Raw genomic sequence first — 5,703 nt, 5'->3', positions numbered from 1 at the left:
AAACTTTAAACTTTTAGTTATCTGAGTTTTCAAACTATAATGAAACTCAAAAATTGAAAATGTTCTCATCCAAGACTCATGCTACCTATCCAACTATAACGATTTATCTAACAAACATAAAATTAGAAGTAAAAACGATGAGAACATTGGTGTATTCTAAATATGATTTTATAAAAAAATATTTAAAATTTGTATTATAATTTGATTTAAAATTTAATTATATTATTATAAGTGATAATAATTAAATAGTTGTAAAAAATATAAGAAATAAAAATAATACAACACTATTTTGTTGTATTTAACCACTCTAGAATAACATTGCTATTTGCATATAAGCTATTTCAGATTAGCCTTTTTATTGTAATGGATAAGTAAAATCTAATATATAGAAAATAGTATGTATTTGTATATTGATTTGGAAAATTTTGAATGAAGAAAGGTGAACATCTCCCTGAATAGTGAAAATTTCAGGCCTCAACACATAACCAATAAAATTTGTGAAAAGATTACCAGATACATCTTACTGTTCTTTAAAAACCTCCAGATACAAATCCAGCAAATGGAAACAAAGCCCTGCAGAAGCTATACTAACAACTTAATTTACATTTTGTCTGTAGAGTAGCAAACGCAAAGAGGGAACCTGCAGATTTTATATTTTCTCATATGAAACAAAACCAAATAGCACATGGATATATTGAAGATTGCTTTGTTGCAAAAGCAGTGATCATACATGGTAATTTTTTATACTCAATCACTGGATTTGTTCACAAAAAACTACTTAGTTTTTAATAAGAGTCACTCGATTTGTTCACACAAAACTACTAATTAAGGCATCGTGTGTTTGGAATACAACTGAGTATCATATTTTGAAACTTACATTCAGAGTGCACACTCCACCTATGAAACTGGAAAAACACAAAAATATTATCATGTTGCTTTAAGCCATGAACATAGGAAAATAAAACACAGTTTTGTTCCAAAAATACCATGAACAACAAACACTAAGTTAATAATACAGCACTATTTTGTTGTATTTAACCACTGTGGAATAACTTAGCCATCCATGAAAAGCGGACCCGAAGATAAAATTTCCTTAGCTTCACTGGATTAATGTACAGCCCATGAAAACGTTCTACACTATATAACACATTCTACACTATCCTTATGATCGTTTTTGTTTCATTTAAGCTGCATCAATCAAAGCCCTTAGCTTTCATTTCCTTCATGAGATTGCCTGCTATTTGCCCTTGACCTGATTTGCGAGAAAGTCCAATTAAATGTATATAGTTCATCGAATCCACTGTCTGATTCCTTCCACTGTGCTGAATCAGGAACGAATGTGCTCGGTCAAAACCTCTGATCTGGTAGAGTCCCTCAAGAATATACAGGTAAGTATGATGCAAATGCGTAAGCCCTTCTTCTTTCAATCTATCAAAGAGCTTAAGCGCACCTTCGATTTTCCCTAAATTGCAGGCAGCACAAATCATTATATCATATGTAATTGCATCTTGTTTGCAGCCCATATTAACCATTCTCGTAAGAAATTCCACTGCTTTTGCAAATTGTTTCCTATTACAAAGTGCACTCAAAACAATATGAAAGCAAATGGGATCAGGAGGACAGTCTTTCAACATAACAAAAATCTCCTGTACCTTATCCATCTGGTTGTTCTGACAGTACACCTGGATAAGTGGGCAATAAGTCTGCATTCTCGGAACACAACCTCTACTCCCATCTTTTCCAATACCACCAAGGCTGCATTGGCATGATTCTTTTGACAGAGAACCGCAATAAATATTTTATAAGCGTCTCTTCTGGGACGACGCTCCAGCTTCTCAAGCATTTCCATAACTTCATTCAGCATATCTGGATCATCATGCCAGGCAGTGGCGAAAGAATAAGTTTTGGCAGAATAAGTGTTGTACACAGCTGATATCTCTAACAAAACCCTCTTCAAGGCTTCAGAGTCTTTAGAGCGGCCGTGAATATTGGCAAGTCTGTCATAATTTGAAGGGGCGTGTTTGAACCCTGGTTGTAGTTTCGCCCATTGGAAAAACCTGAGAGCCGACGTTGGGCAACTTCTTTTATCGACAGAGCGGAGGAATTGCAGAGCGGGAGGTGCCGAGTCCAGGACGAAGGTGAGTGAGCAGCCCGTGCAATTCCTCATTTCGAATTTCCAATGGCAATAACTCTCCAGCTCGGACTCGATCTATCAGGGGATGTCAGGATTGCCAGCCTGATCGGATCTTTTGTCAGGGAATGTCGGGAATGTCAGAGGAAGGTGGCGGAGAAGGAAGGTAGCGAAGCTAGGGGAGGGTGGCCGAGAAGGAGGGATTGCCGGTGGCCGGAGCTGGACGATTTTCCGGCCGGTGACGGAAAACGGGCCATTCTACCGCCTAGGTAGACTACTCCATTGTTTGGTGGGTAAGAATGGAAGTGGTATTTGAGTAAAAAAAATAAATTAAAGATAATGTTTGAATTATGTTTTTGATGATGGAAATAGATTCAGTACAATCAAAATTATCTAAAATACCTAAAATTAAAAACATCTAAAATTTTGAAATTTAACAATTATATCTAAAATTTATAAAAATCCCTGCCAAATTTTCTCAAAATATAGCCAAAATTTCCATAAATTTTAACCAAAAAAAACCTCTCAGATTACGGCCTTTATATATGTTTATCAAAAGTACTGAACCCTAAGGTGAAATTGGTACTAGCTTGCCAACATTGTGACGGGATTACTTTCTTCCCTTGAATTTTGAGTTCAGTCATTTTCACAGAGCCTTCATGGCTATTGGGAAACAGCTTTGAGCTTTCCTCAAATCTTAGAAGCCGTCGCCTGATAAAATTCATGTACATTACTTATCCTGCCGGACCGTGACCGGCGTTGCAGATTCCAACCTCTGATAGACGGTTGAGTAGGTAGGTTTACGTGCAGACTTGTGCCGGACCGTGACCGGCGTTGCAGATTCCAACCTCTGATAGACGGTTGAGTAGGCAGGTTTACGTGCAGACTTGTGGCAACTGACATTTTCTCTACAAGCGAAGTGGTTCAAACGTCCACGTAATCTGACATTAAAATCACTAAATTTTTCTCGTCATTATTTGTCTTTATGTTCATAAGAAATGATCAAAACTGAGCTACAGAGATTAATATGATGTAATTTTGGAGAAAATGTCGGTGTAGCTTTATGAAGATTAAGAAAAGTAATAGCGCGGCTCATTAATGGTTTAATACGACGGTAAATATTGGTTGTATTTTCATTGGCAACAAATATTTATTGTGTTACTTTGGGGTTGTATATGTTACTATTGGATTTAAAGTAAATATATTATTTAGTAGTGAGCATATTATTGGGTGAATAACATTTTAAATATTAGTTTTTTTATTTATTTTTAATGAGTAAGTGCTTTTTTATTATTAAGATTGAATTTAAGCAAACTTTTGTATTGGATAGAAGAAGAGGGATAAATCTACCATGGAATGCTTGTCACCAAAATTGTATAAGGTTCAATTTATTTTGGAAAGTTTTTGAGAAATTTAATTCCCCTTAAATGATTGTGTAAGGTTCACTCCACTTTGGAAATTTTTTGAGAAATTTCATTCCCTCTAAATGATTTTAATACTGAGACTCTAATCATAATCACAATGGAAATACTAACACGAATAAACTACATATTAATAATTATTTTAGGGTCGTAATGCAAATCGAATTCAAATACTGGTGGTTGCACAACAGAGATAAGGATACAAAGAGAAGGACTCGGATAATTCTAACCCCCGATATTACTAGATACATTCATAGAGGGTAGTGGTATGTTCAAAATATTGTAAAGATTTCTTTAAACTAATGAAATAATTAACATCTATAAACTGAAATAAACTAAAATAATAAGCATCCATAATTGAAATAATGTTCATGTATCCATAAACTATCTATATGACAATACACAAATTTTGGATCACATGTGAATGTGTCGTATGAAATGGGCCAAAAAAATAAGAACTATGTGGTCTAAGTACCACTACCCTATGTGAGAGTTGGTTAAACATGACATCCAATTCCTAGTAATCCAATATAACAAATTCAAATTAAAGTTAATTATAAATACTTACAAAATAAAAAATATAAAAATAAATTATTTTGAACCACATTTAATTGCATAAGAATCTACTAACCTCACTCAAGTCTAAATGAAAAGTAGGTGGGATGGGGTCTGATCAATTTGAGTTTTGTGCTCGTGTGCCTGGGCCTAAACAATTGGGGTCTGTGTCAATGGACTCACGTCTACAACACCTCCATACCAAAAATCCCACTCATGTAGCAACATCGTTGCGACTTGGACACCACTCTGGATCTGGGCCTATGTACACAACGACAAATACAAATTATAATTAGTCTACGAACTAATTGACATGCATGCAACTTAAGAAAATAAAATTTTGAAATCTTAGGAATAAAAAAGTTTACCTCAACTGTTGGTTCATGTGGCTCTAAATATTGTCTCTCCTCCATGTGAGTGTGATGAGGTGGAGGTGGAGGTAGAGGTGTTAGAGTCTCCATGAAAATGTGAACTGATAGAGGCTACTCTAGATGATCAACTTCCCCCTCAGATTACCTCAGAAGCTCATCCATATAGCCCCATGTCTACATGTTATCATGAACTTACTAAAATGTAGTATGATATAGACTTATTAATATAAAAATGTATAATTTGACAATTAGATTCAAAATTTTCTTATATATGTACATGGCTTGCGTCACATGGGTCGTAGACCCTCCAAGTCTCATGGATGGCATCACAATACATATATGCCAAAACATGGTCAAGGGGTGGAAGCTTGAGCATTGAATCATCAAATAATGGAATTCGTGGGTGAGAAGGCAATGGTGGTGGTTTACTCATATCGTCATGCAATTGGACCTGCACACTAACCAATGTGGTTTGCATGCTTTCCACAATGGTATCCTTGGTCTAAGTGATGAGCTATGACAACTCCTTTAGCTCTGTCAACAATACCACACTTTGAGATGGTAGTGGCACCAATCTCAGAGGTAGTGGTACATGGGTATGGTCTCTACGAGCCTTGGAATGATCATAGATACATCCTCTATTGGGTCCATAAAACTCTAATTTGGTGATGGTTTAATATGGCCTTATATGTAGCATGAACTCCACATATACATGTCAGGAAAAGTAGAGAGGGACCTGGTCATGGTAGCAGAACTTGCCCCAAGCTATAATGCATTGATCAAAAACAAAAGGAGCCACATCAACATTCTTAAAATATATTAGCACAATTAGATCATGATATCTATCATGGTGGCCTAGAGGGATGTCAAACAACTGCCTCCCAAGTATTTGTGCCTCTCACCTCTTGTCTCCTAGTCCTGTGTATGGAATGTAGGAAGTTGTTATGTGTGCCCTCCCTCTGGTACATCTGGATCAATTGATTGATGCTCTCTAGCATCAAAGTCAAGTTATGTCTACTAAGTGAGTGAACAAGGAGTGAAACCATCTCTCATGTAATCCAGGCATGCTAGTCCCTAATACCTTCAAGCATGATAATGGTTGTGGCATCATCTCACAGAAGGATCAATGTTGCACTATCACCCTCAACTTCAACCTACCTAGGCTCTGGAAATCATAAACATAATTTAACATATATAAAAAACTAAATATAATAACATATACATT

General features: G+C 35.9%; 1 pseudogene; it reads right to left on the bottom strand.

Annotated features, from left to right (window-relative positions):
- Positions 1-1,082: 1,082 nt before the first annotated feature.
- On the bottom strand, positions 1,083-2,167 carry LOC149236210 (putative pentatricopeptide repeat-containing protein At5g08310, mitochondrial; annotated as a pseudogene).
- Positions 2,168-5,703: the final 3,536 nt, after the last annotated feature.

The sequence above is a fragment of the Pinus tabuliformis genome, chromosome 8 (assembly GCF_031772625.1).
Source record: "Pinus tabuliformis cultivar Carrire ecotype Pingquan chromosome 8, CPIR1, whole genome shotgun sequence".
Classification (NCBI taxonomy): domain Eukaryota; kingdom Viridiplantae; phylum Streptophyta; class Pinopsida; order Pinales; family Pinaceae; genus Pinus; species Pinus tabuliformis.
The sequence above is the reverse complement of the archived record's forward strand: the minus strand, read 5'-3'. Positions and strand labels throughout refer to the sequence as shown.